At 39.1% G+C, this 12,111-nt stretch overlaps 1 protein-coding gene across 28 annotated transcripts in view; it reads left to right on the forward strand.

Annotated features, from left to right (window-relative positions):
• SIPA1L1 (signal induced proliferation associated 1 like 1) overlaps positions 1 to 12,111 on the forward strand; it is a 412,571-nt gene that overhangs the window by 115,684 nt on the left and 284,776 nt on the right. The window lies entirely within an intron of this gene.

Consider the following 12,111-nt stretch of genomic DNA (forward strand, 5'->3'; position numbering starts at 1 on the left):
CCGACTACTTGAGTCTAGGAGTTTGCGACCAGTCTGGGCAACATGGTGAAACCCTGTCTACAAAAAATACAAACACTAACTGGGCATGGGTGGGTGCCTGTAGTCCTAGCTACTCAGGAGGCTGAGCGGGGAGGATAGCTGGAGCCTGGGAGGTCGAGGCTGCAGTGAGCTGAGATCACACCACTGCACTTCAGCTTGGGTGACAGTGAGAACCCATCTCAAAAAAAAAGGAAAAGTAAAGAAAAAGAAAAATCTGAAGTGAAGAGTATATTCAGATAAGAAAGAATAGTTCAGTTTCCACGGAGTGGTGTATATGTGGAGTGGTATACAGAGAAATGGATTTGAAAATTTAGGTTGGAATTGACTTGTCTAGGACTTGGATTGCCTAATCAAATAATTTTTACCCTTTTTATGTAGGTATTGAGAAACCATTGATGGTTTTGGGGTAGGTGAAGGTGCGTGATACCTCTTTTTTCATACTGAACTTGAATTTTGTCTTTAGCTATATCTTTGCATAAAACTGAAATTGTTTCTAAGTTCTTTAAAAGATATCACTAAGGAAAGTTAAGATTCAGTGTAAAAAAACAAATTTTAGACTTACTATTTGGGAAAGATCATTAAATCTAGTTGTTTGTTTAATGAATTATAATTCTGATGGTATGAATTTTCAGCATCTTGTTACCTTGGTGAGTTCATGGCTTTGAGATGACTGGAAACATGGTGTTGTCTGTTTGAATAATGGAATTTCTGCAACTTATTTTACATACACAGCCTCTAAGTCTGCCACTGATGGAGGTTATTTATGGATCTGTTTCTGATCCAAAGTCTTGCAGAGGGAGATTTTCCCATGGAACATAGGCTGGCCAAAACATTTAGATGGGACCCGGTGTGGCCTTCCCTAGGCTGGCTTCCTTAGTCCCAGAAAAGAGCCAGCTTCCTAGTGGCCTCTGTCCTTGTATTGCTGCCCAGCAGTTCCCAAAGGATCTTGGGTTGAACCTTTAGCCATCTAGATTATTTATAAAAACATAGCCATCATACTGCTATTTGGAAAGGATTATACTTTTATGCTTCTTTTGAGCTTAAAGTGGTGGCATGGAGGGACATAGTCTCTAAGATTCCTGCATTCAGGTACCACATCTGTCATGCTCATTATTGCCTCTCCATGGCAGAGTATAGTGCTTGGGACAAGTAAGTACTAAATAAATGCTTGTTGAACGAACATTGGATAAATCTCGGATAATTGTTCCTATACAGTAACTACTGTAGTGGATGGAAAGACTGGCCAAGTTTTTGATTAACACTCCTTTCTCCTAGTTCCTTAGGTTTTAGTTAGTGATAAAGATTAAAACTTTTTTTGATATGTTGCTTTAAAATGTTAGTAACACTTTAAAATCCTTTTTAGATAATAAAATAACCATGTAGATCAGGAGTAACTTAAAATGTATGGCCAGGTGTGGTGGCTCCTGCCTGTAATCCCAGCACTTTGGGAGGCCAAGGCAGGCAGATAACCTGAGGTCAGGAGTTCGAGACTAGCCTGGCCAACAGGGTGAAACCTTGTCTTCACTAAAAATACAAAAAATTAGGTAGGCATGGTGGTGCATACCTGTAGTCCCAGCTACTTAGGAGGCTGAGGCAGGAGAATGGCTTGAACCTGGGAGGCTGAGGTTGCAGTGAGCTGAGATCGCGTCACTGTACTCTAGCCTGGGTGACAGAGCAAGACTCTGTCTAAAAAAGAAGTAACTTAAACTGTAAAATCTTGTGGGCTAATTTAAAAAATTCAGAACATATAGTATTGACGTTCTCTTCCTTTTGCATTAGAAAGGGTCAGTATCCCAAATTATTTAATAATGTATCTCCTTTCCAGCCAAGATTTCATTTACTTGATTCAAAGCCCAGAGTATAGATGGAAGTATGAGAAGGTTTGCCAAAGCATGGAAGAGTAATGAGATTTTTCCCCTGGCAACTTGGAATTTATTTTTTTTAATTATAGTAATTAACATGAAAAATGTTATTTTGTTAACATCTAATGAAGAGAAAGTTGAAATAAATGGAGAAATTTCTATAAATTTTTTTCTTTGTGTTGTACTTTTTTTCTTTTGTCTATAAATATTAAGTTTTTTTTTTTTCTGATAGGGCAAAATAGGAAAATATGAGAAAAAAGTGATTGTTTAAAGATTTGATAATTGGCTAAGTGTGGTGGCTCATGCCTGTAATCCCCGCACTTTGGGAGGCCGAGGTGGGAGGATTGCATAAGCTTAGGACTTTGAGACCAGCCTGGGCAACATAGTGAGACCTTGTCTCTATAAAAAAATGATAAAATAAAAATTAGCCAGGCATGATGGCATTTGCCTGTGGTCCTAGCCACTTGGGAGGCTGAGATGGGAAGATCACTTGAGCCCAGGAGGTCAAGGCTGCTGTGAGCTATAATTATGCCATTCTGCTCCAGCCTGGGTAACAAAACAAGACTGTGTCTCTTAAAACAAACAAAAAGATTTGATAATCATAAAAGAGCCTATGTTTTTGTGACTTCTTACATTTTCTTAAGGATAATGTATGGCATGTTGCACATTGAGATGGTTATTGGAATATCATTTAGAAACCTCTGGACATAATTCATGTTGGAACCAGTTTACAGGAGTAAGTAGGGAGGTAAACTTTGTGCTTACAGCGCTTGTGTTCAAAATGTCCTGAGATTTGGTTTTTATTCTGTAAGAAATTTCAGTGTTACTCTGTCTGAAAATATTTAGCCTTTCAGAATTCCATTTTATAATTTTGTAGTCCAGTATCTAGTGTGAAGGAGGTAATTGTTGCATCATACACAAGACTTTAGTGGTATTGTAGGTACTTGTCTGTTGCTGATCATATTTTTTATAAAAGTAATTTTTGGGGCTAATCAATACATGAATTCTGGAAACTGGTAACATTTAATCATTGATAAAGAATTTTATCTTTTTGTACTTGTTTGTATTTATAGTTCCTTGTAATCCTTTTTATGGGCTTTTGAATAAATATAAAATGAAATTGGTTTCCAAATGGAAGCCACTTATCAAGTTGAAGCAGAGATGTTGCCAGTATTTAATGTACTTGAGATGACATGCAATAAGACCTTTGGAAAACCAACAAGTGTGCTTCCAGGAGCCCTTCCCTAATAATCTCTGTCTTGATGGAATTATTTTTCTTGATGGTAATGAGCTTGTGTTATGCTAAGCAGGTTAAGCAGAATAATTTCTACTCTGTAGAATTTAGACTTTTAAAACCCAGACTCACAGTATTAGATGGCATACACATATATCTGCAACCATAGTTGCAGCAACACTTTTCTGAGAAATAAAGGAAATCACTAGGGATAGCTTCTGTAACAGAGGTGCCACACTGTCCCCCACTGGGGACCCACTGTCATCCTCTTGCTGCAAATAACTTGCATAGGAATCCCCCTCTCCACAGGTCTGTGGAGTACATTCCTTGGCACCTGCCTAGGTAGGAGGGAGAAGAGCCTAGAGTCACACATGTTGTATCTTGGACCCATAGGAGATAAATAATATGTGAAGTCCAGACAGTCTTGTTTTTCTTCATTTATTAGTTTCTGTCCAGGCAGTCCTATCACAGCCACTAAAGCAAAGCAGAACAAAACATTTGTGAAGGTTAGATGTCAGTGGTGTTAGGATGTTCCATGTCTTATGTTCAGTTACCCTGAAGTCTAGTTTCTGCATATACCTAGCAAGTACATTAGCCAATTCACGTTCTCGAAAGTAATACCGATTGTTGCCTCTTAGGTGCTCAGAGCCTTTACAAATAGCACGGAGCTACAGCCCTTCCCACCTCTCTGTGAACACAAAGAATGATTTCATTTACTTCAATGAGAACACTATAAAATTCTCAATCAAATTAGCATTCACTCTCAAAAAATAAAAGTATTCCATTCAGTACTTTTTTGGGGCGTTATAGGATAGTGTTTTGAAATCAGAGCAACTTCAGAAGAAGGTAAAAAGTTCCCAGACTCTCTTAATTCATGGTTCTCAGAATAGGGAATGAATATCCACCGAATTTTGCAATGCCTGAGACCATTTCCTATCTACCGTTCCCAGATTGGCATTTCTTTTGCTCATCCTGGGAGCTTGGTTGTGGTTTACTTTTTTGTAAAGACAGTAAGTGTTCTCAGTGTGACTGTGAAAAGCAAGACTGACCTCTTTCCCTTTGGTTCCTGGAGAATGGTGTCATGAGGTGTTTTTGAGCCAGGCCCAGGTAGGTGTCTGCTGCTCCCTCTTGGCACTGAGAGAACATAGTTGGAGTCTTTAGACTTTGTACCCGCATGCTGTTGAGTTGGAGTTTTTGTATTATGGGAAGGAGTCACAAAGGATACTTTCAGCTTTGGAATGTTATAAAGAAGCTGATGAAGTGCTCTTTGCCACTAAAGCCTGTATAGGGAGCTACTAGCTAGTGCTTGTTCTGTGCCTAGAAGAGACAGTTCCTAAACATGGGAAGATACCTCCACCCCAGGACCAGGTGGTTCCAGGCTGAGCAAAAGCTAACAGATTCCACATTTAAGTATAAAATATTTGTGATATGAACTTTAGAAGCATTTTATTTGGAGAAAGAAAACATGTTCATATGAAATAATTATAGTTAGTGGAAGACAACATGCAATCTAATTGCTTCATTGACAGTTTCTACTTATCCTGGCATAAGAAAAAAATCCATTTATTAAGCTGAAAATCTTCTGATGTCATGGAAAGAAGGAAAACTTTGTTCTTTCAAAATTGTGACCTCCTGTATATTTCCTGATATGTAGAGAATTCTCAATTGTCTGAGGCCTTGGTGAGAGTGTAGGATTAGAATCAGAATTCACTTTTTTTGTCTTAAGATGAGAGAAGTCATCAGCTGGAGCTCAAATTTAATCTTGTTTAGCTACACAGATCACTGTTTCTTTCTCGGGAATTTTATTTTGAAATAAAGTCTAAGTTTGTTTTTTTTTTTAATTCTTGTATCTAGAAACAAAGTCTGATTTTAGCCTGGCAGAATTTGTCTGTACTAATTTTAGTTTTTAGATGTGCATGGGAAGAGAGACTGGATAATCTCTCTCACATCGGTTGTACTGGTGGTTCACTTAAGTGCATATGTACTAGATGGAGTCATGCATTTGATATTAGTATTACTTACCCAATTATCTCTCTGAAATGTAAAACACTCTTAGTGTAAATATTTTCAAGATTTGTTGATTGTAACATTTGGATGACAAATATTTCTTACTCGAATTACTACTTTTGCAAAATACATCTCTTTCAGTTATTGTTGTTGTACCAAAGTAAGTAATTTAGATATTAGGTAACTTAACAGAATTGTTAATTGAAACCAAATTGTTATGTTTATTTTATTATTTATTTATTTTATTTTTTATGGAGACAGAGCGTTGCTCTGTCGCTCAGGTTGGAGTGCAGTGGCCCAGTCATAGCTCACTGCAGCCATGACCTCTTTGGGCTGGAGTGCTCTTTCATCTCGGCCCCCTGAGCAGCTGGGACTACAGGCATTTGCCACCATGCCCAACTGATTTTGTTATTTTTGTAAAAGATGGAATCTCACTGTGTTGCCCAGGCTGATCTTGGACTTCTGGGCTAAAGTGATCCTTCTACTTTGGCCTCACAAAGTGTTGGGATTATAGGCGTGAGACACCATGCCTGGCTCACACTTTTTGTTTATTTTAAAGGAATTGTTTTTTACCAACTAAGTAAGTAAAAGAAGCTGATTTTAGCTAATTCAGAAAATAGAAAGGGATCAAAAAACCATGATCATTTGGGTTTCTAATATTTTTTTCTTATATTTCTTTTACTCTTTTTCTGTGCATATGTATTTTCTAAAACAAAATTGGAATTCTATCGTATATATGTTTTGTATTCTGCTTTTTATGTTTAGCATACCTTTTGAATTTTTTATCTTATTTAAATAATTTTTAGAGGCTGGATATGGTGGCTCACACCTGTAATCCCAGCTCTTTGTGAGGCTGAGGCAGGAGGATCGCTTGAGCCCAGGAGTTCCAGGCTGCAGCTGAGTTATGATCATGCCACTGCACTTCAGCTTGGGCGACAGAGCGAGACCCTGTCTCTAAAAATATAAAGAAAGAAAGAATTTACTATTTCATCTTGTTATATATTTGTGTAATCACTTGTTACAAATCAATCTTCAGTGTTTTTTTGTGTGCGTGCATTTTTATATAAATACTTGATGGTTTTCCTAGGATAATTATCTAGAATAAGAATTATTAGGTCAGAGTGTCTGAATGACTTTTTCTGTTGCAGTCCCAAATTCTCTTTCTGAAACAATAAGGGGTGAAACTCTTGCCTTTTCTTCATCTCTTCTTGACAAATCATATTTGAAAATACATTGCCAATTGAGTTAAGTAGATCCTGCAAATAAAGTGAGATGGGCTCTGTTTTTTTTTTTTTTTTTTTTTTTTTTTTTGAGACAGGCCCTTGCTTTGTTTCCCAGGCTGGAGTGCAGTGGCATGATCATGGCTCACTGCAACCTTGACCTCCCAGGCTCAAGTGATTCTCCTATCTCGGCCCCCTGAGTAGCTGGGACGATAGGCATGCACCACCATGCTCAGCTAATTACATTTTTTTTTTTTTTTGGTAGAGATAGGGTCTCACTGTGTTTCCCAGGCTGGTCTTGAACTCCTGGGCAAGTGATCCTCCTGCCTTAGCCTCCCAAAGTGTTGGCATTACAGGCATGAGCCACCACACTTATCCTCTGTTAGCTTTTATGTTAGTATTGTAGTGAAAGGAAAATTTGTAGGATATAATAAAGAACAAAGCTTGAAAATCACTTTATTCAAATGTTCATAGCCTAAATAAGAGGCAGTTTAGGTCTACTCAGCTGGATTTGCTGTGGGACCCCTAACAAGCCTATGGTGCTATGGTGTACTTGGGTTTCTCAGCTCACTTTAGGGTTGCCTTTTAAAATTGATGGCAGATGCTTCCTAAGAGTTCTGATTATTCTGCCAGTGCAAAATTATGGGGATGCTATTTGGTGTCACTAGGTAGTGGATACTTTACTATGGTTTACTTAATCTGAGTTTTTAAAAGCATGTACTGCTGATTTTTTTTTTTTTTTTTTTGAGACAGGGTCTCACTCTGTTGCCCAGGCTGGAATGCAGGGGCATGATCTCTGCTGACTGCAGCCTCTGTCTTCTGTGCTTAAGTGATTTTAGTGCCTCAGGCTCCTAAGTAGCTGGGACTACAGGTGTGTGCCACCACACCTGGCTAATTTTTTTTGTATTTTTTTTGTAGAGACGGGATTTTACCATGTTGCTCAGGCTGGTCTCGAACTCCTGAGCTCTGGCAACCCGCCTGCCTCTGCCTCCCAAAGTGCTACGATTACAGGTGTGAGCCACCATGCCTGGCCTACTATTGATTTTTTTGTTAGAGTGGTATCCAGAGTATTCATTTAATGTGCATAGTTATTTGACTAATGGCTCATTGTGAAAGTTCATGGTTTTCCAAGGTTTGTTGAGCCCCTCTATTCAGTGACAATGCAAGACATTTAGCTTTGTGTTCTGTGGCCAGAGATATTTTCTTGTGGCCTCCAGAACAGTCCTGTGAGGAGGGTGATGGAGCAAGTGGATGTCATCTCTGTTTTGTAGATGAGGAAACTGAAGGAACTTGTCTAATGCCCCTTGGCTATTACATGGCAGCTGCCATTCTTCTTTCTCTTAGTTCTCTTTCCTTTATTTTGCACTTTTTTTTTTTCCTACACTTCCATCGCTTTCTTGGTTGTCTTTCTGGTAGTAATAACATCATCCACACCAATGATTATAGTAATAACTGACCTTTATTGATCAATCAGTTGCCATGTGCCACAGAGTTTCCTAAGTGCTCTCATGTATTGACCCTCACCTCAATCCTATGGAGTAGGTATTATCCTCTTTTTAGAGCTGAAGAAACTGAGGCCCAGAGAGGTTAAGCAACTTGCCCAAGGTTTATGGGGCTAGTTGTGTTCCCAGGCTTCTAACTCTAGCCACTGGAATTCTATATTCTGAAAACCCTTTGACATTTATAACAAGTATAACATGAATTTTCAAGTTGGAATAAAGAGGACATTTCTGAAATGGGCTGAAATAAGTGGAATTGGGGAAAGCTGAAGATGTTTTGCATTAATGTGTTATGTTTCCCGTGAACTGTAGCCAAGAGACTCTTCATAACAGCCTGAATTTCAAGTCCACTTGTAAGCCAGGTGTTGTGGTACAAGCCTGTAGTCCTAGCAACCCAGGAGGCTGAGGCAGGAGGATTGTTTAAACCCAGGAGTTATAAGCTGTAGTGCTCTATGCCAGTTGAGTGTCCCTACTAAGTTCAGTATTTCCTGGGAGTGGTGGACCACCAGATTGCCTAAGGGAGGGGTCAGCTGGCCCAGGTTGGAAACTCCTGTGCTGATCAGTAGTGGAATTGTGCCTGTGAATAGCCACTACACTCCAGCCTGGGCAACATAGCAAGACCCCATCTCTTTAAAAGAATTGTTTAAAAAAATGACAACAGTGTTAATAGAGCTGTTTACTCTCTTAGTTTTCACATTTATAAAGTTAGGCCTGGAGAATAAAGTCATTACAATGAGAGACAGGTGTTTGCTCTTTGAGTCAGCCTGCTTCTCCAAAGTAGGAGAGCTGGTTGATGGCAGGACTGGGTGACCTTCATGGTGATTAAAGCCAGAGGGACAGCAAAAGGCTGCTGCTTTTTCAGGTTTCCTCTTTGGTTTGCCAAGGCCCTGTTTTAAATTACCTAATTAGTAAGACTACTTTTCAAGGAAGGAATCAGGAAATTTAAACTCTAGTTATGGTTTTAGTTCAGCTTTGTGTGGTTGGCTTGATAGCTGGGAGAATAAACCAGATTGGGCTTTTGTTTTTTTCTCTGAACAAATGAAGTTCTCTGGGGAAGAGTAATTGAGACAAGGGGCAGAATTCTACCTGGTGAGTAATTTACTACTGAGCTCCTAGGGAGCTGAATTCACCTTTTCCCTTTTCTTGTCTTTAAGATACAGCTAACATTAGTCACAAGGCTACACCTCTGGTGACAGGGATGCCTCTAGGTCCTTATTTTTGTTCGGATAATGGAGCACCTGGAAGTTATGTGATTTTTAATAGAAAATCAGGAAATATTGGTATACTTAATTCTATCTTAGGAACGAAGAATGATTTTACTGGCAGAAAAATGAACACAGTTTTATGTACGTAACATAAAATCACAACTGCTGGCTCAGGGTTGGAGGTGAGGTGGAGGGACTGTCTCAGTTAAGCATGATTTATTAATGTTATTATGAATTCTTTTAGATCCAGTTTTCTGCTACTGTTCTATTTGTTCTGCTATATGAGCTTTGTTGGTATTTGCTTGTAGGTATACTTTGGCAGATGCCAGAAGGCTAACATTGGGAGAAAGATCTTAAAATTGAGAAAATTCTCCCACTAATTTGTTCTGTGAATCAGGAAGAAAACACACATTGACTCATTTTTTTGAACAGGAACTGTCTTTTTCTCAGATCTTTTAGCTTATTTTTTAACCTTAAAAATGATATATGTTCATTTTAACAATGCAAACAGTAAAATAAAACTTAAAGAATAAAGTAAAAATTATCCCAAATCCTAAACCCAGAGATATATCTAATATTTTTGCTAAATATGTATTTATATAATTTTTCTATTACGATTATTTACATTCTTGATAATGTGTTTATGTGTTAATATACAGATATGCCAGAAATAAATATATATAACTTTATATTTAGATTTATATTCTGTCATATTTCTATTTGGAGGCCTTACTGATTTTCTCATCACCCTTGTACTGATAAAATAGATTTAATTTACTTCCTAAGGTGTCAGTTTATAGCTCGATAGTGTGTTCTCTAAGACTGTACTCATTTATATAAAAGGATTTAAAATCTTTGTAATAAACCTATTCATTAAACAAAACTTAACAGAAATGAGTCATTCTGGGTAGCCAAATTTTCTATATCATTAAGTGTTCAGCTAGTTAATGAATAACAAAGATATCTTGACTATTGTTGATGAAAACTTTTCTAGATTACAGACTTTTAATTTATGGCTCTGTCTAGTACTGCATTCAACTTCGGAGCCATAAAAAGTTTTATTCTAAAATATTTGAGAAATTATCAGAGAGATGTAAATTAAAGCTGCAATGAACCTCACACTTGTTAGAATGGCTATTATTAAAAAAGACAAAAATATAGCAGGTGTTTTGAGAGGATGGGGGAAAAGGGAACCCTTGCATACTGTTGGTGGGAATCTAAGTTGGAATAGCCATTATGCAAAACAATACGGAGGTTCCTTAAATTATTAAAAATAGAACTACCATGTGATCCAGCAGTTCCACTACTGGGTATATATCCAAAGGAATTGAAATCAGTGTTTGAAGAAGTATCAGAATTCCCATGTTTATTGTGGCATTATTCATGATAGCCAAGATATGGAATCAATCTAAGTGTCTAATAACTGATCTGTGGGTAAAGAAAATACGGTATATATACACATTGGAATACTGTATAGCCGTAAAAAAGAAGGAAATGCTTTCATTTACAATAACATGGATGAACCTGGAGGACTTTATGTTAGTGAGATAAGCAGACCCCTATGCCAGCAGAACATAATGTTGCGGGAACAGGAAGCAAAGCTTTTGCTAGTGGATCACTAGGGATGATGGTGAGTGGTACCTCTTCCACTTCCACCCCTTGATTCCTGGACCTGTGAATCCTGACTGTAGGAGAAACAGTACCATATATTATTGGACACTGATTCAGAGCATACATGGCCTTCTGGAGAACTTTGCCCCACCTCTACAAAGTATTGTCAGCTAGTTGGCATTGTAATTGTGACTTCAAAAGGCCATTCCACCGTTCTATCAATCCAGCTGCTTCAGGATGATTGGGAACATGGTAAGACCAGTGAATTCCATGAGCATGAGCCCACTGTCGCACTTCGTTAGCTGTAAAGTTAGTGCCTTGGTCAGAGGCAATGGTGTGTGGAATACCATGTTGGTAGATAAGGCATTCCATGAATCCACTGATGGTAGTCTTGGCAGAAGCGTTGCATGCAGGATAGGCAAACCCATATCGGAGTTAAGTGTCTATTCCAGTGAGGACGAACCTCTGCCCTTTCCATGATGGAAGAGGTCCAGTATAATCAACCTGCCACTAGGTGGCTGGCTGATCACCCTGAGGAATGGTGCCATATCAAGGACTCAGTGTTGGTCTCTGCTGCTGGCAAATTGGGCACTCAGAAGTGGTCGTAGCCAGGACAGCCTTGGTGAGTGGAAGTCCATGTTGCTGAGCTCATATGTAACCTCCATCTCTGCCACCATGGTCGTTTTGTTCATGGGCCCATTGGGCGATGACAGGGGTGGCTGGGGAAAGAGGCTGAGTAGTATCCACAGAATGGGTCATTTTATTCACTTGATTATTAAAATCCTCCTCTGCTGAGGTCACCTGTTGGTGAGCACTCTCATGGGATACAAATAACTTCACAGTTTTTGACCATTCAGAGGGGTCCATCCACATCTTTCCCAAATTTCTTTCATCCAGTTTTCCAATCATCCTTCATCCAAGTCCCTGACCATCCAGCCAAACTATTGGCTACAACCCATGAATCAGTATATAATTGCACATCTGGCCACTTCTCCTTCCATGCAAAGTGCACAACCAGGTGCACTGCTCGAAGTTCTGCCCACTGGGAAGATTTCCTTTCACCTCTGTCCTTCAGAGATGTCCTAGGAAAGGGCTGTAGTGCTACAGCTGTCCACTTTTGGGTAGTGCCTATATATCATGCAGAACCATCTGTGAATAGGCCCTAGTCTTCTCTTCCTCTGTCAACTGATGATAGGGAACTCCCCATGAGGCCATGGGTGCAGGCTAGGGGAGAGAAGGCAGGGTGGCAGGAGAGGAGCCCATCGACATTTGAGCCACTTGCTCATGTAACTTACTTGTGCCTACAGGATGTGCTCCAGCGCAATCACGTATATACCACTTCCATTTGATGATAGAATGCTGCTGTGCGTGACCCACTTTATAGCTAGATTGGTTAGAAGGCACCCAGTTCATGATAGGCAGTTCAGGTTGCAT

This window comes from Pongo pygmaeus, chromosome 15 (genome assembly GCF_028885625.2).
Source record: "Pongo pygmaeus isolate AG05252 chromosome 15, NHGRI_mPonPyg2-v2.0_pri, whole genome shotgun sequence".
NCBI classification, from domain to species: Eukaryota; Metazoa; Chordata; class Mammalia; order Primates; family Hominidae; genus Pongo; species Pongo pygmaeus.